Raw genomic sequence first — 25,315 nt, forward strand, 5'->3', positions numbered from 1 at the left:
TGAAAGGAATCTTTTTTCTGAGCAGTAGGTCTCGACAGTGGGCTTGTTGTTCAGTAAAGCATGTTGTAAATAGATTCACTGTCATCCAGGCTTTGTTGTTGCATTTATACAGGACAGGCAGAGTAGATTTAGCCTAATTCTTAAGGGCCCTAAGATTTTCAGAATGGTAAATGAGCATTGGCTTCAACTTAACGTTACCAGCTGCATTAGCCCCTAACAAGAGAATCAGCTTGTCCTTTGAAGCTTTGAAGCCAGGCGCTGACTTCTCTCTAGGTACATAAGTCCTGGAAGCCTTAGACGGCATCTTCTTCTATCAGGCTGTTTCATCGTCACTGAAAATCTGTCGAGTGCAGACACCTTCAGTAAGGATATCAGCTAGATCTTCTGGATGATTTGCTACTGTTTCTATGTCAACATTTACCACCTGTTCATCTTGTACTTTTATATTTGGAGAAGTCTTCTTTCCTGAAACCTCATGAACCAGCCTCTGCTAGCTTCAGACTTGTATTCTGCAATTTCCTCACCTCTCTCAGCCTTCATGGAATTGAGAGTTAAGGCCTCGCTCTGGATAAGGCTTTGGCTTAAAGGGAATGTTGTGGCTAGTTTGATCTTTTATCCAGACCACTCAAACTGTCTCCAAACTTCCCATTCCCAATAAGGCTGTTTCACTTTCTTATCATTCGTGTGTTCACTGGACTAGCACTTTTAATTCCTTCAAGAAGTTTTCCTTTGCATTTACTACTTGGCTGTTTGGTGCAAGAGGCCTGGCTTTTGGCCTGTCTCAGCTTTTGACATGCCTTCCTCACTGAGCTTAATCATTTGTAGCTTTCAATTTAAAGTGAGAGACTTTACTCTTACTTGAACACTTAGGGGATCTTGTGGAGTTATTAATTGGCCTAATTTCAATGTTGTTGTGTCTCAGGGAATAGGGAGGGCCCCCAAGAAGGAGAGAGATGGGGAATGGCTGGTCTTTGGAGCAGACAGAACACAAACATTAAGTTCAGTGTCTTAAATGGATGTGGTTTGTGGTGCCCCCCCCCCAAATTACAATATAAACACCAAAGATCACTGACCACAGATCACCATAGCAAATATAATTATAGTGAAAAAAGTTTGAAATATTGTGGTGATTACCCAGATGTGACTCAGAGACACAAGTGAGCAAATGCTATTGGAAAAATGGTGCTCAATGCAGGGAGGGTTGTCACAAACCTTCAATTTGTTTAAAAAAAAAAAAAACCTTTAAAGTGCAATCAAGCAAGTTATGCCTATAAATATTTATGAGTTGCGAAGAAAATTTTAGAAAATGGACAATGAGGGCAGGCTTGCCTTTGAACATAAGCTTATGATAAAGTTGTAATTATTAAATCATTGCGATACTGGCTCAGGGATAGGAAAATGAAATACAGTCTAGAAGTAAACTCAAGTATATGTGGAGATTTAGTATATTTCCAATATTTTTTATTTTAAATTAGTAGAAAAAATATAGGTGATAGCCAGTCTTTAAGATGGCCTCCAGTGATCCTTGCCTCCTAGTGTGTTCACCCTTTTTAGCCCCTTCTCATAATTGGGTAGGGCTGATTTATGTAACTTAAAGGATATTATGAAAATGATAATGTACATCTTCCCAGGTTGGATTATAAAAGACATTGCAATTTCTGTCTTATACTCCATTGGATCATTTGGTCTGGGGGAAACCAGCCACTGTGTCATAAGGACACTCAAGCATCCCTATGGAGGGGTTCACGTGGGGAAGAACTGATGCCTTAGTCAACCCCCCAGTCAAGAACTTCTTTATGACAAAGAAATGATATGAGTAAGGATGAAAGAAAAACCACAAATTAGGAAAACATGTTAGCAACTTGTATTATAAAAGGTAATATCTCTTAAAGAACTCTTGAAAATCATTAATAAGAGTCTCTTTATAGATGGGATGGCTGAGGACATGAACAGGCAATTCACAAAGTAGAAATACCGATATAGGAATGAATAGTAGTTATCCAAGAAATATAATTAAGAACAAGGTAAAATATGATTTTTCATATCAGGTTGGCAGAGGTTAAAAAGACTATGAGGTTAAAGAGATTTCTGGATCTGCAGCAAGTTTAGAAAACATGGGTGGGAATGTAGATTTATCTCCCCTTTCTGGAGGGCAGTCTGACAACATGTCTCAAAGTGCAGGTACAAAGTGATTACCACTGTGTCTTTAGCTATTCTACTGGTATAAATGTATTCTGTGGTACAGAAAGGTGTATATGTTACCATGAACTGAATGAGAATCTTTGGGCTAGTCAGATTTCCTCTGCTTCCCCCCCCCCCATTTCCCACCTCTTTTGTTTCTGTTTCCCTTTTCAGAAATTCCTGTTGGACCCTCCTGGATTTATTCTCTACTTTTCTTATTTTTTTTCTTTGTTTCTTCTTTATATTAATAATTCCCTTAACTTTTAATTTTTTAAAAACTTTTAATTTTTAAGCAATCTGTATACCCAACATGGGGCTCAGACTCACGGCCCCAGGATCAGGAGTCACATGCTTTACCAAGTTGGTAGAGCTAGCCAGGTGCCCACAGTAATTTCCTTAACTTCAACTTCTGTGTTGCCTGCTCTCTCCCACCATGTCTATTCTAACATTTAAGTACACTTCAGAAGTTTTGTTTTGCCAATTACTTTTAACTTCTAAAAATACTTTATCATTCCTGGGGCTCCTGGGTGGCTCAGTTGTTAAGCGTCTGCCTTCGGCTCAGGTCATGATCCCAGGGTCCTGGGATCGAGTCCTGAGTCAGGCTCCCTGCTCAGCAGGGAGTCTGCTTCTCCCTCTGCCCCTCCCCCTGCTCTGTGTTCTCTCTCAAGTAAATAAATAAAATCTTTTAAAAAAACCCCATAAAAATAAAGATACCTATTGTTCCTGATAAATTCTTTTTTCCACGAGTCTGTTCTGAAATGGGTATAATAGCTCTTGAATCTTTCCAAGGATACTGATTAGAATTTTTTGTTTTTTTTTTTTTTTAACTTCAGATTCCTTGATTGTCTTTCTTCCAGGGATAATTGTTGGTTTTTTGTTTGTTTGTTTGTTTGTTTTTTTAATCTTCTTCCCTCTCTCATGTTGTTAGATAGTCTCCAAGGCCTGATGATCCTTGGCTAACTGTTCATAGTTATGAATGAGGACCAGGTTAATTAGCAGGTTTCCTCTTCAGGTATCTAGGTCTGTTTTTCCAGCTCTCTCTTCCCTTGAATGGGAGGGTGTCCTGCACCTTCAGTGTAGAGTGTAGAGCACATTGCTTGGCAGTTCTCCTTGTTGGGTGCTGCCTGGATCGGAAGTGGGCAAGTGAGATGGGTTAAGAAGGACTTTATTTCGTTCTGAAGAGCTTCACTGTCTTGTATTCCCACGCACAGTTGCTGCTGCTTCTTCCTCTCCCCTCCCCACCCCCACCCCTATCTTTTGCAGGGTTTTGGAGTTGTCAGCTTCTCTCAAGCTCTAACATCTGGGAGCTTTCCCCAGATAAATCCTCCATTTTGGGTTGTGTGTGGCATGCTTACTTGTCCAGCTGTTTCAGACTCTACTTTTTAATCAACCTACTGAGCCAGTGGTGCTTGTCTGTATTTGTTGACTCTGAACTAGAAGCTTCTCTTGGATACCTTGAGAACTGCTCTCATTCTTCTGTTTGGGGCCACAATTATCCTTGCTCTAACTTCTAGGAGTCCCTTATATTTTTGATCCCTCATTTTTATGATTTCTGGGCATCCATAAAATATTTGGTCTGCTGATGGCACCATTTTTTGCGTTCCAGGATTCTTCAATTTTACTTCGATACAGAAGTCTTTTCTCTCAGTTTACAAGACCTTTGGTGGGAGGAGAATAGACGCTTGTGCTCAGATGACCTGTTCTTATTTTGTATGTTATTTCCATGAATTTTTCTGAGATTTTAAGTTTTCTTCTGCTTACTGTATTAACGGTTTACTCAGGGGTTAGGAGTGTGCACATATCCTTGTTTTACCCATGAGAAAATGCTGAAATCATGGTTAGGATTCAGATCCAGACTCCAAAAACCCATCCTTGTAGCCCCTAACCCTTTTACTATCTTTTCTGGGTGTTAGTTTGGTGCCTCTCTTTCATGCTGTTTGTTTATCTCAAGGTTTTGTGTTCCTTGCATTTCTGTTCACATCTGTAGGTAAGGAACTATGCGTGTATTTCCTCAGCTCAAGAGAGAATTTCTCCTTACCTGTTGGCAAATGCAAGTTCAAATACAGTAGCTTGACTTCAGATCACTTTTCTGAGGAAGGCAGGGGGCATGTTGTAGGGCAGGGCGTTCACTTAACTGGCCTGCCTGGTGAAGCAAATTGCTCCACTTACTTTATCCCTTTGTGGGCTCAACTGTCTTCTCTGGTAGGGCCCCTCTTTCAGACAGCTGTGCCCATGGCTACCTACCCCTTTCCTGGAGCAAATATCCAAGTAAGGCATTTGAAGTAGGGGGACTAAGTCAGTTCTTCTACTCTCCAGTTAATTACTTGGCTAATTATCTGTGGTCAGTTCCCTCTTCTAGCCTGCACTGCACTGATAATGGGATTATTCTGAGGTTCTGCTGGGAAAACTGTTACAGGTTCCTTGTATTTCTTTAGATTTGCCATCATAGTGTCCTGTCAGTTTTAGATTTTTTCCAGAAATTCATCTGTTTCACAAATGCTAGAGTGATGGGTATTAGGAAATAATAGTAAACAAAAAGAGAAACAGAGCCTATCATGTTGGAGTTTATAGTCTCATGGGGGAGAGGGGCATTAAATAACGGACTCACAAGTGCACGTTCTCTGAGGAAAAACTGGTTTGCACTGTGGGGGCATACGAAAGGGCTGACTTACTGGGAGAGGGATTGCCCTGGAATTCTACCTAGACTAAGTGACACTTGGCCTGAGATATGAAGGAACAGAAAAACAAGTAGATGAGGGCACAGGATGTGAAAAGACCTTATAGATGAAGGGGAATGTGGTCCACTGCTGTTACTCCTGAATATTTACTATTGCTATGTGGATTTATTTTTATTGTATATTTCTTCTCTCGTTTCTTAGAGTTTTGAAAGAAAAAGATAAACTGTCTTGAACTAGGAAACCTCAAGGAATAATCTGGGAAAATTAAATTAGCAAAAAACAAAAAAGGATCAAACTTACATATCATAAATTGGAAGGCAATAAGTACACTAATACCAAAAACGTTATCATTGGGAGGTAGATATGACCTTTTTTATACTTGTATGTTTCCAGTTTTCTATGAATGTGGATTGCCTTTATAATAAAAAAAGTTCTTGAAACTTTATGGTTTGGCTTATATGTAAAAAATGCAGAGTATGTTAATAGGTGAAGAGGAGTATACATTACGATTTTATAAAGATGTTAATATGTACTTGGTGGAAATGGCATACCATTGGTAGCAAAACCAACCAGTACAGTAGAAGAAGATTATACTTAAGAATTCTTACTAGTGTCTCATGATAAAATTGTTTTAAAGCTGTTAAATGGTTCATAATCTTCAAAGATTTTAAATCTTTATATCCTACAAATAGTGCTTTAAGAGTTACAGAAAAACTGAGTTTTGGATACCTTGACATTGAAGTGTCTGCAGAATAGCTTGTGTGTCCTTTTGGTATTCTATCAGTTGGGATTGTATTCAGTGGCAAGTAACCTAAACCCAGACAATTGCTTAAATAATTTAAAGACAGAAATGTTTACATTTAATTTTAACTTTTTAAAGTTTAGGACATGGATGGTAGTTTTTTAATGGCTATAAAGGAGCCAGTCTTTGTCTTCCTGATTTACCATCCTTTTATGGCTTCTGACTTCATGATAACGAGGTGGCGGCTGCATCTCTAGAAATTAATATTGTGATCCAGACGGGCATAAGGAGGAAGGATATTCCAGTTGGGTTTGTTCCTTTTTATCAGAAAAAATACCATTCACAGAAACCTCACCTGTTAGACTTCTCTTTATGTATCACTGGCCAGAAATGTGTCACAGAACCATCTTTAACTACAAGGAAACCTGAGAAATCAAGCTTTTGTTTTTAAAAGGGAACTCATTGCTCTTTAAAGCAGAAGCAGAGTTCTATTAATAAGGGACAGGGTGGACATTGGTTGGGCAACTTGCTGTGTCAGCCATAGGAGTTACTTGCTTATAGATGGTAATGGAAGTCAAGAGTGTGATTAAGATTGTTCAGAGGAGTGTACAGAATAAGAAAATCAATGAAAGAACCCTGAGGAACTTCAGTGTTGAAGGAACAGAATATGTATTCTCACAGGGCACTAAGGAATAACCATGAGCAGACGGTGGGAGGGTGATTACCTGGAGAGCGTAGTGTCACACAAGCCCAGGGAGATGGAAGAAGGCAGAGTTTACATTGCCCTGTGTGCTGGTGAGTCAGGTATGCCAGGCACCAAGGTGTGAACTTGAGGTTTAGCAAAAGGAAGCCATTGGTGACCCTGGAGAAAAGTTATTTTCAGTGGTGGCCGTGGGCTGTGGAGTGAAGGAGGGCTAAAGCAGTGACAGTGACAGTAAATGACTCTCAGAGGTAAACCAATTCTAAGCATAGTAGAGGGGCAGGGAGAGGAGTAATTGGGGTGGGGAGATGTGAGTGTGGGAAAGGTAATACTAGAGCATGGTTGAACATTGAAGGTGTTTGAGAAAGGAGATTATAGAAAGATTGCATTTCCCAAGGGAGGTGGAAGGTGTGGCGATCCAGAGCCCAGGGCGAAGGATAAGCTTGGAGGAAGGATGGATGTGTGGATACAGAGGGACTTTTGTAGCTTGGCAACAGGGAATACGAGCGAGGACCTTTTGTCTTCTGTCTTTCCTGGGAAATGAGAAAGGCATCATCCTCTGTGTTAGGAGAGAGATGGCAGGCCTGGAGTCTGGAGGGGACGGACAAGATCACTGATAACATTGTAAAGAATCTGGGAGAGTGAAAGGTAGGGAATTGGGCTGCATTAAGAGCCTGGTCCATGGTTCGAGAACCTGCATTGAATGAAGTTCAGTCCTACCAATCTGCTCAGTGCCATTATCTTACATAAAAAGGATTGAAAAAATTTTAGTTGACATTTTTGAGTGGTACCTAAGAGCATTTTAGAAGTATTGAACCATAAATTTATACAAAAAGCAGTTAAAACACATTTTTAATAGTTTTGTCTCTTAAATAAATTATAGTAATGACTAACATTTGTTGAGGATCTGCTCTGACACAGACAAAAAGCTAAGCATATTCTCTGTTATTTTTGCAGTCTTTGTGAGAAAGGCCTATGGGGCAGGTATTATTATGGTCTCTATTTTTACAGATGGCAGAACCTAGGCTCAAATAATTTTAAATAGCCCGTTCTAGATCACATTTGAACTGCATCTCTTGACTCCAGAGTGGTGTTAAGTACTCTTGTGTGGATTGACTCATTTGAAATTGCCTGTGATGATAGTGGCAACGTATGGTTCATGCTAACATACTTAACAAAATATTTGCCAAGGTCAGTGGACTGCTTTGTGCTAGGACTTAACCCTGGGTATTTTAATTGCCATAATCTGTTGTAGCATTTAAAAATATTTATAGTCTTAATTATCCTGATTTTTTAAATTATCATATCACATTAATGCTAATTTTTGAATAACATATTAGTTTCCTTTAAATTTGAGTATATTTTGATAGTGATGTTAACTTTGCCTAACTATACTGACAAATCAGAATGGGGTGGGGAGCTGCTGGGAATATTGGCAAAAATAAAGAAAGAAGCAGACATTACAAATCTACTTTCTCACAACATGAGTAAAACATAAAAATGAACTAAACTGTGATAGTTGTTAGCCTGCTTGTTTAATCTTCATTTTACTACCTTTGTCTGTCTAATCATTGTAAGCCAAACCATAAGATAAACATCAGCTTCTTTTAAGAACATTTTTTTCTGATTATGAAAGCAATCCATAATCATAGAAAAGTTGAAAATCAAGTATATATAAAATAAAATACTTAACATATATTTGTATTCTTCACCTCTGATTCGGTGAATGGTAGTCACTTAAGAAATGTGGATTCATTTTTAATTCAGTAGGTTTCTGACTTACTATGTACTTGTTGACTCATGATCAACCTGATCCTCTTCCATTTCCTAAGCTTGTTTTGGGTGAATGGCAGGAATTTCTTATTTTATCTCTGACTTGTGAACAGGTATCACTCAACAGTATTAATTAAATCACCCACTCTCTCACTTACTAATAAAATACTAGTTCTTAAGTTATATTCTCATACTTTAGTTAAAAATTCCCATTTAAAATCTGAACTAAGAAATTGGAATTTTTTTTCCGCATTAAAAAGTCTTTATTAAAAGGATACAAAATTACGCCTGTGGTAGTGTTTGGTTATTTACAAAGCTTGTGGAGGCTATCTGGCCTACTTTTTTTGGCCTCCATATAGTTAGATTGCATGCATATTTGAAACACTTGAAAAGTGTCTAGCTGATTGTACACTCTGTGTTGAAGACCTAATCTTAAACTGTGTAGTCTTGGTATTTTCATGTAACTTTTAGTTCAGGTACAAGAATTCTTTAAAAAAAAAAGGCACTGACAATTAATTATGTGATCGAGAAAAATAATTTCCCCCAAGTTAATTGCACAAATTACTGTAGACCTAAAAGGTTAATGATTGTCAAATATCTTTGATGCATAGAACCTATTAAGTGCCAGTATCATTTGAATAAATAACTAGACTAGTCCTTCTTGGACAAATGGTCTTATCCAGAGGACAGCAGTACATACTACCCTTTTTTTATGTTTTAGAGGGACATTTTTTGAACTCTTCAGCGAAACAACTTAAATGAGTTAATCTTAGGAGCCACAGTAGATTCTTATAGTTCAAAATATAAGATAGTGAAGCAGTTTAGATTTCAAGAAGTAACTATGGTCATTTTTTATACACATTGTACTTTATAGAACTGAAATTTATGAATAGATTCAATTTTTGTATTTTATACAGACTTAGCTTAGGCCTTAATTAGATAGAATTAATGCATGATTATCACTGTGCGTATCTGAAATGAAACTTCTTTTATAGCTATTCATAGAAGAAAACTTTGATATTTTAATATTTAATATTAAATAACTAACATTAACATTAGTATTGAAGTTTAGCATTTAAAAAAATAAAATTATTTCTTAAGCTTTGTCTTTTAATCTTTTTATACTTTTTAGTGTTTTGTAGTCAACAGCAGGTTCCAAAAGAGTTAACTGGAATATACTTTATTTTCAGTAGCAATATATATAGTATTGTGTGAAGAATACTAATTTCTCTAGGAGATGGTTTCTCAAAAAGGATTCCATGGTTCAATAAATATGAGAAAGACTGCATGCTATATGCTTTTAGAAGTGTCACAATTTACATTAACATACTGAAAGATCTGAGAAAATCTAGAGCAACAAATAAATCAATTTAGCGTTGTCTCATCCAGTGTTAACCAAAAATACTTGATGACAGAAATTCTTGTTTCACATAATACTTAGGAACATTCTAAGCACTTGCTGGGATCTTGTGTTCCGTAACCATTTTGGTACATACTGTCATAGCTATAGTTCTCCTTCCCAGATCTTGAACCCCAGCATTCAAATGTAGCAGGTAAGTTCATCTGCTATATTTGTACAGACGTGTGTAGATAAGCTCACCTGTATAAACAAATACACATTTATAAGGGTATACACACACATATGTAGATAAATGTACACATATGCACATGTATTTAATCTATATGATACCTGCAATGTATAGCAGATAGTAGAATCAGAAAATATTTGTTGAGTAAATGGATGAGAAAATCATACCAGTCCATGGCATATTCCCAACTGCCTTCTTCAAGATGCAGAAAACCACACCACCAGCCTCAACAAGGTGTGCAGTTCACAAGTATGTAGATAGATATGATCTTTTTAGGGACACCTGAAACATTAAAGACAAACTACTAACAATTTTTTGTACCGTTTCAGTATTAAGTGTGTCAAAAGTAAAGGCCCTGGATTTTGGGTCAGGACACCCAGGTTCAGGCCTACATTCTACCATTTTCCACCCATGTGATTTTAGGCAAGTTACAGATTTTCTCTAAGTCTCAGTTTTTCTCATCGATGAAGGAAAATAATATATACCTTGTAGGATTATTGGAATATAATGTAATATATGGAATGTATTACAACTGACTTTAATTACTTGGAAATAATGCTGTGAATGCTTATTGATCCCAATATGGGGTAAAACTCTATTAAAAAAAAATGTGATTAACCTAAATTTTTAATTCCATATATATGTTGGATAAGAAAATCCTATTTGTTTTGTTTTCGAAGACAATTTTAAACTATGAACATAAAAATATATTTTTCTGATTAGTGGAGAAAAAAATGAATGGACTTTTCCCATTCTTGTTTAAAAACTTAAAACCTTCCTCTAAAGCTTCTGAAAACTAAAAACTCCTGAAGACTAGTCTAGTCTCTTTATGCCTTTAGCCTGAGATCCTTTGCACTTGTTAATCTTTCTGCCTGGAACATTCTTCTACACATGGTGATTTGCTGCTTCACCTCGCTTCCCTGACTGCCTTAGAACTGTCCCTGTAGGTATCTCTCTATCCCTCTGCCCTGCTTTACTTTTTCTTTATAATTAGTCACTATCAAACATTTATTATATATATTGTTTGGAAGGTGAGAAATGAAGGTCACACTATGGATATTAGTAAGGTATTACAATATTTTGTAATTCTGAATTTTAACAAAAATTTTTTTGGAGCAAATTTGTGTTTGCTTGTATAGTTTTTCATACCTATTATTTTAGCACCTTAGAACTAATCCAGCTGTTATTTAGTAGTGTTACTTCTGTAAAATTCTCTAGTAGAATTTGTATCAAATTACATGTGCTCTCTCTTCCCTTTCTGTATGGATATCTCTGTCTCTACATGAAGGAAGCTGTGGTAAAAATGTTACGTATTTTTACTAGCCAATAATATTAAATAAATAATGGGAAAATATTTCTCCTGACACATTGAGTTGATAACAATAGGAAATAATAGAGTTACTTATTTTAAAATTATATTGATAACTTTAAAAAATACTGTGGTAGAAATAAGACTCCTTTTATGCATTAGCATCCAGTCAAATTGTAATAATATTTTATAATGTAAGGTTATTGATATTAGAAGATGTGGAACATTTGGTTTTCCATTGTATCTGTTAGAAATGTATTGTGTTTTTTGTGGTGATACTTTTAGTACTATGCAGATTATAATTTTGGGTATCAGGAATTTCTTAACACTTTGGGTAAAAAGTTTTTCCTTTTTAAAGGGTTAGGGTTAAGGTTTTGTAAGAACATGATTTAGCTTTATGTAGCTTTATGACATAGACTTCTACAATAATTTAAAAACATTCTCACCTTTTTAAAATACTTTGGGGGGTGCGGTACCTGGGTGGCTCAGTCGGTTAGGCGTCCAACTCTTGATCTTGAGGTCATGAAATCGAGCCCTGTGTTGGGCTGGCTCCATGCTGGGCATGGAGCCTTCTTGGGATTCTCTCTCTCCTTCTCCCTTTGCGCTCCCCCCGCTCCGCCTCGCAAGCACACGCTCTCTCAAAAAAAAAAAAAAAAAATCTTATTCAGGGTTAGAAGAGCCATCTAGAGTATCTAATTTTTCTTAAGTCCTTCATAATGTTCGGATTCTTTTGTATGTTCTCTGTTGAGGTATTTTTCTTTTCCTCCAGAAGTAAACTCTTTTGAACGTCTGTAAGTATGTTCCTTCAGGAGCTATGTCCAGTCCACCCATTCACTATTTGCAAGGAAATGCTGCTTTCCTAATGAAAATCAAACTCAGACCTTCCAGTTTGGTTTTTGATGGCAGGGAGTGCGCATGGACTGTGTGGCTTAGAGTCAGTCCTAGATACTCCATTTCTTCTGGGCTTTCTGTTAATTACAACTGCTACCACCATGTTTATCTTTTGGGAGAATGTGTGTTGGTCCCGTTTAACACTTTGGCCCAAAAGGAGACACCATATGTCATAATTGAGACAAGGCTGTAGTGTTCAAAGACGTTTTAAGGACATTTTTACTGAGTACTACAGGGTAATGAAGGAATGAACACCCAGAGAGAACTCTGAATCATGAATTTAGGCATTCCAACTTCAGGGCTAAGGCATATTCATCTTTAGTGAGTTCACACTCCTGATTGGTCGTAAGTGCCTTTTTGCATTTAAGAAAAAGGTTCCCCAGTTGAGCATGTTTTCTCTGGGCTGACAGATAACAAATAGTTGTCCCTTTTAGGCACATGCCGCCTTCTCCAGGCTGAACCAGCTCTGGCCAGCGTGCATGGTTCCAGGGCATGATTTCAGCTGCCAGTCGTGCTCGCAACCTGGGCACCTTTGTGCCGGGCACATAAATTTGTTGTGGCCCTGCATTGGAGTCACGTAGGTTTTTCCATCTGTCCTTTTGCCTTCACAAGGCATGGACCACCTTTAACCACCCCCTCTACCAACTGAGATTGCTTGCTTTTAGAGGGCTCTCATCTCCTCAAAGCAGTGTGGGTCAGTTGTCTTCTCCTGCCTCCTCCCCTCGGGCTCACCCTCATGGTGCCTGTTGCACATCTGAAGCCCTCTCCTTTTTGGCAGTTGGCACTAGGACACAGGCTCAGCTTTCTGCCAAGACTGTCTCTCAACCAGAATATAATAGAATATAGCAACCTACAACATCATGGAAGAGCTGCATGTGCCGGTCACAGTGGAGTTTTTATCCTACACCAGGTCTCTGTATTTTGAAGGTAAATGTTCGTTTTCACTTTTGTGTTTGCAAAAGTATGTTAGCTCAGGCAGCTACGATAAAATACCATGGACTGGGTGTCTTAAACAGCAACATTTATTTCTCATACTTCTGGAGGCTGGGTCAAGGATCCATGATCAAGGAGCTGGAAGATACAGTGTCTGATTAAGGCCCTCTTCCTGGTTTGCAGACTGCTATCTCCATTCATTCATTCATTCATTCAAAGATTTTATTTGAGAGAGCATGCGCAGGCTCGTATGCACGAGTTGGGGGGGGTAGGGGCAGAGGGAGAGGCAGGCTCTCCACTGAGCAGGGAGCCCGACATGGGGCTCAATCCCAGGACCCTGGGATCATGACCTGAGCCAAAGGCAGACGCAACTGAGCCACCCAAGCGCCCTGCAGACTGCCATCTTCTTGATGCATCCCCGTATGGTGGAGAGAGAGATCATCTCTTCTGTGTCTCCTCTTAGGACACTAATCACATTCATTAGGGCTCCACCCTCATAAGCTAATTACCTCCCAAAGGCCTCACCTCCAAATACCATCACCCTGGGTATTCAATATATGAATTTTAGGGGGACAGAAACCTATCATCCATAGCAAGAAGTATATTGCTTAATAAAATAATGCTTGATAAAGTTCTTGCATTTTTACTACAGGCTAGAAACTAGTCTGAGAATTTTGCATATTGGAATTAACGGAGTCCTTATAACAATGCTGCAGAGTAGCTAGTATTGTAATACTTATCTTACATACAGGTGAGGAAACCGTGTCACAGGGAAGATATACATAACTTCCCCAGGATTGCCTGGCTGTTAAGTGGGAGAGCCGTATTCAAACCCAAGCTGTTTTGCCCCGTAGCCCACACTGTAAACCACCGTGTTCCTACAAATACATATTGCCCTAAGTTGATTCTGTATTTATATTTTGATAGAAGGAGCTCAGGGCTGGGAACCTGGAGACTCTGGCTTTGTGAGTAAACCACATTTGTGACTCTGGCAGGGTAGCTTCTTTGATCCTCAGTTATTTCAGGTATAAAACAGGGTGACTGTACAATGTTCATTGTTAAATTCCCTTCTCATTCTGAATGCTTTGGTTGTGGTATGTTCTTAGATAGGCTCTAAGGTTCGGTGGTCTCTGTCATCTATGGAGTCCCATCTCTCAAATGCTATGTGACTGAAGTAAGAAAGAAGAATGTTATTAAACCTCATTTAAAAAAGTTGTTTGCGTTTTTTACCTATGAAATGTGGACTTTCTCTTTATAATACCCATCACACAGGTAATAGTTGAATGGTGGGTGTAGTTTGAAACGTGTTTTTTAGACTTTAGTGGAGGTGTAAGATATTGAAAATTATTCCTTACTAATTTTTTAAAATTTCAGATAATTTTATGCATGCTATATATGTGTATAAATATATGTGTATATATTTATATCATATAAATATTATGTAATATTTTATGGACCATGTAATCTCAGTTTATTTTTTTAAAGACTTTATTTGAGAGACAGAGAGAGCACGAGCAGGGAGGGGGGGCAGAGGGAGAGGGAGAATCAGATTCCCCGCTGAGCAGGGAGGCTGATGGGGGACTTGATCCCAGGACTCTGGGATCATGACCTGAGCTGAAGGCAGACGCTTAACCAACTGAGCCACCCAGGCACCTGAAATCTCAGTTTAAATAAGGGATCTCTATCATATTCATTCAACGCATATTTATTGAATACCTACTATGTGTCAGGCACCATGTTTGATGCTGGAGTATAGAGAGGATAAAGAGAAGGTAACTTGCCCAAATGGAGTTTACATTCCAGCGGTAAAGGAAGCCGATCAACAAGTAAACAAATCAGTGAATAAAATCAACAGAAGGTGTGACGCCTCCTGGGCGAGAACCAGCAGCTGCTGTGAGAGAGAGTCACTGCTGTGATTGAGATGGGGTCAGCTTTTCAACAGGGCAGTTTGGGAAGGCGTCTGAGAGGCAGTGGCATTTTAACCAAAAGCTGACAGAGGAACAAGAATGATCCAGCTCTGGGAGGACTGTGGGCAGAGGTACAGGACGGGGTGGGCGGGGGATGCCATTCTCGTCCAGTTTGAAAGATTGAGTAATGGCTCCCAAAGTTACCCAGGTCCTAATCCCTGGAGCCTGTGAGTGCTGCCTTCCATACTGAAAGGAGCTGCATAGGTGGTTGAGGATGTTAAAATGGAGAGATTGTCCCTAAGTACAAGTGTCCTTATAAGAGGGAGGCAGAGAATTGACTTGAAAAGACGTCTAAAAATAATACAGAAAGAAGAAACCAACAGTACCTTCAACACTGCTTAAAAATGTCCTCAGCTATTCAAGTTCATTGCTCGTACATTATGCTTTCCATAAAACCATAGGACATAATTGGGCTAAACTTTCTGCAAATATATTAAAAACCTGCTTCCCCCAGTTTCCAATAACAAGTTCCTCATTTCCTTTTGAGCCCTTAGCACCAGAGCCTTGAACCTCCATATTTCTACCGAGAGTCTTTTCAAGGCAGTCTGGGTTTTTTCCAGTCATGCACCTCAGAATTCAATCCTCTAGTCGATGACCATTTCCAAGGTCCCTTCCACATTTTTAGGTTTTTGTTGCAGCAGCACCCCACTTCTAGGTACCAAAATCTGTATTAATCTTCCATTGCTGCTATAACAAATTACTACCCATTTATGGCTTAAAACAACAGAAATTTGTTAACAGTCCTGGAGGCCAGAAGTACAAAACACAAGTATAAAGGGGGTACAGTTAAAGTGTTGGCAGAGCTCCCTCTGGAAGCTCAAGGGAAGAATCCATTTTCTTGCCTTTTCCAGCATCCAGATCTGCATTCTTTGCATTCTTTGGTTCATCACCACTTAACTCATCTTGTATATATATACACCAAATCTTCTTTATCCATTTACCTATCAATGAACACTTGGGCTGCTTCCATACGTTGGCTATTGTAAATAGTGCTGCAGTAAACATGACGTGTATATATCTTTTTGAATTAGTGTTTTTGTTTCTTTGGGTAAATACCCAGTAGTGCAATTGCTGGATCATAAGGTAATTCTGTTTTTAATTTTTTTTAAAGATTGATTGATTCTAGGGAGAGCAAGCCGGGGGGAAGGGCAGAGAGAGAGGGAGAGAGAGAATCTCAAGCAGAGTCCCCCCTGAGTGTGGAGCCCGACATGGGGCTCGATCCCAAGGCCCTGAGATCACGACCTGAGCGGAAATCAAGAGCCAGGTGCTTAACCAACTGAGCCACCCAGGTGCCCCTGTTTTTAATTTTTTGAGGAAACCCCATGCTGTTTTCCATAGTGGCTGCACAAATCTCCATTCCCACCAGTGATGAGGAGGGTTCCTTTTTCTCCACAAACTCACCAACACTTGTTATTTCTTGTGTTTTTTATTTTAGCCATTCTGACAGGTGTAGAGTTGTATCTCATTGTGGTTTTAATTTGCATTTCTGTGAGGATTGATAATGCTGAGCATCTTTTCATGTCTTTTGACCATCTGTCTGTCTTTGGAAAAATATTTATTCAGGTCCTCTGCCCATTTTTAATTGGATTTTTTTTTGTGTTGAGTTGTGTAAGTTCTGTATATATTGTGGATATTAACCCTTTATCGGCTATGTCATTTGCAAACATCTTCTCCTATTCAGTAGGTTGTCTTTTTATTTTGTTGATGGTTTCCTTCACTGTGTAAAAGCTTTTTATTTTGGTGTAGTCCCTATAGTTTAATTTGGCTTTTATTTAATTTGCCAGAGGAGACCTATCTAGAAAAATGTTATTATAGTTGATGTCAAAGAAATTACTGCCTGTGGTTTTTTTTTCTAGGAATTTTATGGTTTCAGGTCTCATATTTAGGTTTTTAGTCCAGTTTGAGTTTATTTATGTGGATGGTATAAGAAGTGGTCCAGTTTCATCCTTTTGCATGTGGCTATCTAGTTTTCTCAACACCTTTTGTTGAAGATACCATCTTTTTTCCATTAGATATTCTTGCCTCCTTCGTTTTAGATTAATTGACCAAAAAGCATGGGTTTATTTCTGGACTCTGTTGTGTTTGGTTGATATGTGTGTTGATTTTTCTGCCAGTACCATATTGTTTTGATGACTACAGCTTTGTAGTATATCTTGAAATCTGGGATTGTGATATCTCCAGCTTTTTTGTTCTTTCTGAAGATTGCTTCGGCTATTCCAGGTCTTTTGTGATAGGATACAAATTTTAAGATTATTTTTTCTAGTTCTGTGAAAAATGTTGGTATTTTGACAAGGGTTGCGTTAAATCTTAGTATGGACTAAGTATGGACATTTTAGCAATATTTGTTCTCCCAGTCCATGAGCATGGAATATCTTGCCATTTGTTTGTGTTATCTTCAGTTTCTTTCATCACTGTGTTACAGTTTTCAGTGTGTAGGTCTTTTACCTTCTTGGTTAATTCCTAGGCATTTGATTCTTTTTTGTGCAGTTGTAAATAGGATTGTTTTCTTAATTTCTCTTTCTGCTACTTCATTATTAGTGTATAGAAATGCAAATGATTTCTGCACATATGTATCCTGTGACTTTACTAAATTCATCTATCAGTTCTAGCAGTTTTTGGTGGAGTCTTTAGGGTTTTCTATATAGAGTATCATGTCATCTGCAAATAGTAAAAGTTTTACTTCTTCTTTAGAGTTTGGATGCCTTTTGTTTCTTTTTGTTGTCCAATTGCTGTGACTAGCACTTCCAGTACTATGTTGAATAAAACTGGTAATGTGGACATCCTTGTCTTGTTCCTGACCTTAGGGGGAAGCTCTCAGTTTTTCCCCATTGAGTATGACATTAGCTGTGGGTTTTTCATGTATGGCCTTGATTATGTTGAGGTATGTTCCCTCTAAACCTACTTTGTTGAGGGCTTTTATTGTGAATGGATGTTGTACTTTGTCAGATACTTTCTCTGCATCTCCTGAATTTATCATACAGTTTTTATCCTTTCTCTTGTTAATGTGATGTATGACATTGATTGATTTGTGAATATTGAGCCACCCTTGCATCCTGGGAATAAACTCCACTTGACTGTGGTGAATGATTTTTTTATTGTATTGTTAGATTTGGTTTATTAATAATTTGTTGAGGATTTTTGCAGCCATGTTCATCAGGGATATTGGCCTGTAGTTCTCTCTCTCTCTCTTTTCTTTTTTGTAGTGTCTTTTTCTGGTTTTGGTATCAGGGTAACGCTGGCCTTGTAAAATGAATTAGGTTTTCCTTTCTCTTCTATTTTTTTGGAATAGTTTGAGAAGGCTAGGTATGAACTCTTCAGATGTTTAGTTGAATTCACCTGTGAAGCCATCTGGTCTGGTGTACTGGGTTAAACAGTGTTCCCCTAAGTTCATGTTTACCTGGAACCTATAAATGTGACCATATCTGGAAATAAGGTCTTTGCAGCTCTAATCAAGTTGAGATGAGGTCATACAAGATTAGGTGGTCCCTAATCCAGTGACTGGTGTCCTTACATGATGAGGGGAATTTGGACACCATGACAAACAGGGAGAATGCCACGTGAAGGCAGGAGCAGAGATAGAAGTTACGCAGCACCAGCTACGGGGCACCAGGGATTGTCGGCGGCCACCAGAAGGTGGGACAGAGGCATGGGTGGGTCATTCTTCTGAGACCCCAAGAAGGAGCCGGACCTGCTGACCTCTTCATCTTGGAGTTCAGTTCTCCAGAACTGTGAGACAAATTTCTATTGTTTTAAGCCCACCCAGTTTGTGGTATTTTGTTATGGCAGCCCTAGGAAATGAATACATCTTCTAGCACGTAAAAATTAGATAATGGACTCCAGCACATTAAAAAAAAAAAAATAGAAAAGGCCACTTTTTCACAGTGTCAATGTTTACTATGGCTGCTTTCCAAATTTGGAGTTGTGGAAGTTAAGTTGCTACTCTAGCTCCGTGGTAATGCCTAAATTTTTGCTCCGGGTAAGATTTAGAGTGGAGTAAAAAGATCTTAAACACAGAATCAACATTAATATCAAACTGAGAAGGGACAAGAAAGAACTAGAAGGAAGGTTGAATAAGATGGTGCCAGGTCTTCTGCAATTTGTTTCTTGTAATTTTTGCCCTGGGCTGGCCAGGGAAATAATAGATAGACTCTACAGACGTCAACTCTTAAAAGTGATTTTTCTATCATTCTTTTCCTCTGTCCTATCAACCCCACATGACCTTTTTCCCCCCCGTGCAGGACTTAGAAATGCACTTCAAATGTAAGCAGTTGCTTATCGCAATGCCACAAGTAAAAGGCTGCCTCATTTTGTGGAATAGAGTTGTCTCTGGAAATTTCGCTTTAAAGTACATTCAGGAGTTATTTTTTCCTTCTAGTTTTTCTACTGGAAATAAAAGATTTTTTCCTGCAAAAAAATAACTGAACCCAAAATGTATTTTACAGATTATTTAAAAGTAGATAAAGGTATCTGATTAGCAAACAATAGAAATATTTTTAAGAGTATTTATCATATATTCACAATAGCAAAATATACTATAAAGTTAAAAAAACACAAATCCTTTATAGAGGTATAAAAAGAGGCATAGATAAATGCACTGATGTTCCACATTTACAATGCAAAGTATCAATATGATAAAGATGGCAGTTATCCCCACATTATTTCATAAATTCAGTTCCAGTTAATAACTGAATACTTAAAACATTTTTCAGCACAGACATTTTTAAACTTCGCAAAAGTAAAGAGAATAGTTTAATGAACCCCCTGTGCCCATCATCCAGCTTTCACAGTTACCAGCATTTTGGCCATCTTGTTGTAGGACCAGGGATTTAAGGGGAGAATGTAGTGTCGTTTCATATTCCTGGAGAATTTTAAGATTTTATTTATTTATTTATTTGAGAGTGCACGTGCAAGTGGGCAGGGTGGGAGTGGGAGAGGAGCAGAGGTAGAGGGACAAGCCAACTCTGCCCTGAGCATGGAGCCCCATGTGGGGCTTGATCTCAGGACCCTGATTCATGACCCTGAGATCATTACCTGACCAAAACCAGGAGTCAAACGCTTAACCTACTGAGCCACCCAGGGGCCCCTTCCCAGAGAATTTTAAAACAGGTCCAGAGATTGTCATGCCATTTTTAGCTATAATTGCTTTACCTGTAATCTCTAACTTAGTACTTATTTTTTAAAGACATAACTACTAGTTCATTATCATACCTAAAGAAATGAATATTTATTCCTTAATATCATCTAATTTCCCATCCGTATTCTGATTTCTCAGATTGTCTCTAAAAAGGCTTTTTATAGTTGTTTTATTTGAATCTGGATGTAAACACAGTCCTTACACTGTATTTGATTATTTGATTTTAATGTCCCTAAGCCTCTTTTATTTTATAATGGCCTCTCCATTTTTATTTTACGCAGTTGATTTGTTGGGTGTGTGTATGTTTAAGTGTGTGTGTTCTGGTGTTATGAACCTGATGCCTCTCTTCCTCCACCTGAGCCTTTAGCGTCCACTGATGCTTATTGCCCAAAATCATTATTTCCTTGGGGGTTGAAACACAGTGCATTTCTAATTATGTCATTCCTTATGCTTCTATTAGATAGAATTCTTTATAGATCTTATCCCTCGTCAGCTATATAGTTACTCTGAAATGTTTATACTAGAAAGGCAGGAGAAATGCTTGATTTTTTTCTTTTATCTATTTTCAGAGTGGTGAGCTGATGCCTGCTTGGCTATCTACTGTTGCATAAAAATTTACCTCAAACTCAAGGGACATAAAAGAACTGTTTTTATTGTACGTTATGATTTGATAGGTCAGACATTTTGGAAGGCCTGACTGGCAGTTTTGTTCTCTGTGGAAGAAGGTGTTCTGCTGGTGGATGGGCAGGTCTGGAGAGTCCAAGATGGCTGCACTCACATGTCTGGCATCTTGGGATAGTTAGAAGGGTGGGCTCACCTGGGACTCTTGATCAGAGAGTCTATACATGTTCTCTCAGGCGTGGTAGTTCCAGAACAGTTGGACTTTTTCCATGGCAGCTCTGAATTCCTGGAGAAGGAAAGAATTTGCAGCCATCTTTAATCTGCCATGATATCCTAGTAAATTCTACTGATGACCAGTGATTTAAAAAAATTTAATATCATTGATTCATGAACTTTTATATATTTGAGGTCTTTAATCTGTTTCACTCATTAGTTTTATTGGTACTCAAATTGTCACATTGTTGGCCAGGTGGGGCCCCTTTAAGTTGGATCTTAGGACATTTTGATACAACTTCATTATTATTTTTGTGGTTAAAAAATATGTATATATAATATATAACAAAATTTGTCATCTTAACCATTTTTAAATGTACAGTGTTGTGCAGCATCACCACTATTTCCAAACTACTTCATCATTCCAGACAGAAACTCTGTAGCCATTTAAGCAATAACTCCCCATTCCCACTTCCACCAACCTCTAATCAAATTGTTGTCACTCTGAATTTGCCTATTCTAGATATTTTATATAAGCGGAATCGTACACTATTTGTCCTTTTGCAATTGCCTTATTTCAGTTAGCATAATGTTTTCAAGATTCATCCATATTGTAGAATATATCAGAATTTCATTCCTTTTTAGGCTGAAAGTTCCATTGTCTGTATATACTACATTTTGTGTATATCCATTCATCTGTTGAGGGACGCTTTATTTATACCTTTCAACTATTGTGAATGATGCTATGATGAACTTTAGCATACAAATATGAGTCCCTGTTTTTAATTTTTTTGGGTATACACCTAGGAGTGAAAGTGCTCATTCATAAGGTAATTTTATGTTTAGTCTCACAAAGAACTGCCAAACTGTTCTCCAGAGGCTACACCATTTTACATTCCTCCTAACAATGTATGAGGGTTCCAGTTTCTATATATCCTTCACAACGCTTGTTATTTCCTTTTTTTTTTTTTAACTATAGCCATTCTAGTAGGTGTGAAGTGATATACAATATGGTTTTGATTTGCATTTCCTTAATGACTACTGATATCGAGCATCTTATGTACTTCTCAGCAATTTGCGTATCTTTTTTGGGGAAATATCTATTCAAGTCCTTTGCCTTTTAAAATATTGGGTTGTTTGTCTTTTTGTTGTTGAGTTTTGGAATTCTTTAGATATTTCTGGTATTAAATCATAATTAGACACATTATTTGCAAATATTTTCTCCTATTCTGTAATTTGCCTTTTCACTTTCTTGATAATATCCTTTGCACCAAAGTTTTAAATTTTGATCAATTGGAGTTTTTTTGTTGTTGTTGTTTCTCATGCTTTTGTTGTCGTATTTAAGAATCTGTTGCCAAATCCAAGTTCACAGGGTCATACCCTGTTTTTTTTTTCTAGCAGTGTAATGGTTTTAGCTCTTATATTTAGGTTGTTGATTCATTCTGAGTTAATTTTTGTATGTTAGATGAGAGAATGGTCTAACTCCATTACTTTGCATACAGAAATCCAGTTGTCCTAGCACCATTTGTTGAAGAAACACTTCTTTCCCCATTGAGTGGAGATGGCACCCTTGTTAAAATTCCTTTGGCCATACATGTATTGGTTTATTTCTAGACTCTTCAGTTCTATTCCATTGGTCTGTATGTCTCTTCTCATGCCAGTACCATACTGTTTTGCTTGCTGTAGATTTATAGTAACTTTTAAAATCAGAAGTGTGAGTCCTCCAAATTTGCTTTTCTTTCTCAAGATTGTTCTGGCTATTTGGGGCCCCTTGCAATTCCTTATGAAGTGGCTCTTGGCATTTGATAGAGTTTGCACTGAATCTGTAGATCACTTTGGTTACCCAGGCGCCCAGCCTGTAGTGACATCTTATATTAAGTTTTTTGATGCTTGAACATGAGATGTCTTTCCTATTATTTAGGTCTTATTTAATTTCTTTCAGCAATGCAATATTTTGTAGTTTTCAGTATATAATTTTTTTCACTTTCTTGGTTAAAGTAATCCCTAGGTATTTATTCTTTTAGATGCTGTTGTAAGTTGTTTTCTTAATTCCTTTTTCAGATTATTTATAAGAGGTGTATAGAAATGCAACTGACTTTTTCATGTTGATTTTTGTACTCTGCAGCTTTGCTAAATTCATTTTTTAAGCTCTAATATCTTAGAAATTTTGGTGATGTTTTTTATAAATAAGATCATGTCGTCTTCAAATAAAGATCTACTTTTTTTCCAGTTTGGATACCTTTTACTTATTTTTCTTGTCTAAGTGCTCTGGCTAGAACCTTCAGGACAGTATTGAATAACTGGTGAAAGTGGGCATCCTTATTACTGATCTTAAGGGGAAAGCTCTCAGTCTTTCACCCTTGAGAATGATGTTAGCTGTGGGTTTTTTGTAAATGTACTTCATCATTTTGTGGAACTTGCCTTCTATTCATACTTTTTTTTTTTTTTTTTTTAAGTATTTTTATCATGAAAGTATATTGGATTTGGTTAATCCTTTTTCTTGTCAGTTGTGATCATCATGTGGTTTTATTCTTCTGTTCTATTAATGTGGTGTTACATTGATTTTCTTATGTTGAAACACTTGCATTCCTGGGTAAATCCAACTTGGTCATGATACATAATTCTTAATATGCTCTTGGGTTTGGTTTGTTAGTATTTTGTTGAGACCCCCATTCTTTTTTGACAGTTTTGTTACTTTCTAGAATAACAAGTTGTCTTAGTCTCTCCTTGCATGTTTCATGACCTAGCCCTGGAATCAGTCATTTCTTAAAATAGTCCTTGTTCCTTTTAGTGGAAATAGTATTTAGAAGCCACAGTTTGGGTTATTGCTTTTTGGTGTTTGCAGTGGTCAGAGCTAGGAAATACATATAAATACATATCTGTGAAATCATATACACATGAATACATATATATTCATAGTAAAATAATATGCTATACATTTATTTTAAATTAAGTGAAAAACTGAGGCTTCTATTTCAAGTGAAAGATTAGTAGGGCTGCTTTGATTTTGTATTGGTGTCCCTTTTCTCTTTGGGTACAAGTCCAGCTTCCTTATGATACTCCTCATTTGATTCATCCTATGATATAAGAATAATAGTTTAAAAATAACAATACCAACATTTCTGTTTACAAAAAGACTATAGAATGCCATTTAATGTTTCTTTGCAGTTCTTTCCCTCCCCTCACCATCTTAGGCTATATCCCTGTGGAAAGAGGTGTAGTCAAAATTCAGTATTTTAACTTGAAGTAATGGTTTTCTCTGTGTGGTTATACTGTCAACTTGATGTATAGTTTAGTTCATTTTCTATTTCAGGAATTGCTTTTCCTTTGTTTTTATTTAATTTTTGAAAATTACTATTATATGGTTTCAATGTCTCCATTTTAAAACAGGATATATACAAAGAGATCAATCCATGTCCCTTTTTATTTTTATTAATTTTAGTTTATTCCATAAAAAATACTGACTATAAACACTGTACTGCCTTTCTCATTTTCAGTTAACAATAAGCAAAACAATATGTACATGATATGAGATCTCTCCATAGTAGTTTGTGGAGATTGTCCTTTTGCCTTTTCTAGCTATAGAATACTATATCCAAGAGGTGTTCTTTACATGTGGTTTGACAAACTCTTCCTAAAATTCACATAGTAGAGAGCCATGAATAGCCAAGACACAGAGAAGAAGGATTGTACCTTACTAGTTTTCAACACTGGTTATAAAATTTATTATTTAAAAGCATGTTTTTGGTATAGGGATAGAAAATAGATCAGTGGAAGAGGACAGAGAGCCAGAAAAATACCCACATAAATGTGGGAATTGCATGCATAATAGAGATGGCATCACAGTGTCACTGGGAGAAAGAGTGAACTGTTTAATAAATTATGGCAAGATACTTGGCTATTGATATTAATAAAGATAAAAAATTAGATCCCTACTGTACATTAGGGTCAAAAATAAATATCACATGGTAAAGACATCAGTCTGAAAAACAAACTTCTAAAATATATATATATTTTTAAAGATTTTATTTATTTATTTGACAGAGACACAGTGAGAGAGGGAACACAAGCAGGGGGAGTGGGAGAGGGAGAAGCAGGCTTCCCGCTGAGCAGGGAGCCTGATGTGGGGCTCGATCCCAGGACCCCGGGATCATGACCTGAGCTGAAGGCAGACGCTTAACGACTGAGCCACCCAGGCGCCCCTAAAATATTTTTTAAAAGATTTTATTTATTTTAGAGAAAGTGTGAGCTGGGGGGGAGGGGCAGAGGGAGAAGGAGAGAGAGAATACACATGTATAAAAACAGGTTCAATCTTACTCATAAAAGGTGGTATGCAATTTGAAACAGCGTCCATCAGGTAGTCAAAAGTGAACTGTCAATACCAAATGTTGATATAGAAGATGTGGGCAAACAGGAACTCTGATATATTCCTGTGACAGATGTCTGCCCTAAAGAAACGTTTGTACTTGATTCATAGAAGTTTATTCAGAAATATTTATTGCAGCACAGTTTTAAGAGTGAAAAATGGGTAAACGTTGAAATTATGCATCAGAAATAGTAGATAGATAAACTGTGGCTTATTCA

At 37.5% G+C, this 25,315-nt stretch overlaps 1 protein-coding gene across 1 annotated transcript in view; it reads left to right on the forward strand.

The window, feature by feature from the left end:
* The window catches only part of SDK1 (sidekick cell adhesion molecule 1), an 860,571-nt gene that overhangs the window by 100,971 nt on the left and 734,285 nt on the right, over window positions 1-25,315 (forward strand). The window lies entirely within an intron of this gene.

This window comes from Phoca vitulina, unplaced genomic scaffold (assembly GCF_004348235.1).
Source record: "Phoca vitulina isolate PV1807 unplaced genomic scaffold, GSC_HSeal_1.0 scaffold79, whole genome shotgun sequence".
Lineage (NCBI taxonomy): Eukaryota > Metazoa > Chordata > Mammalia > Carnivora > Phocidae > Phoca > Phoca vitulina.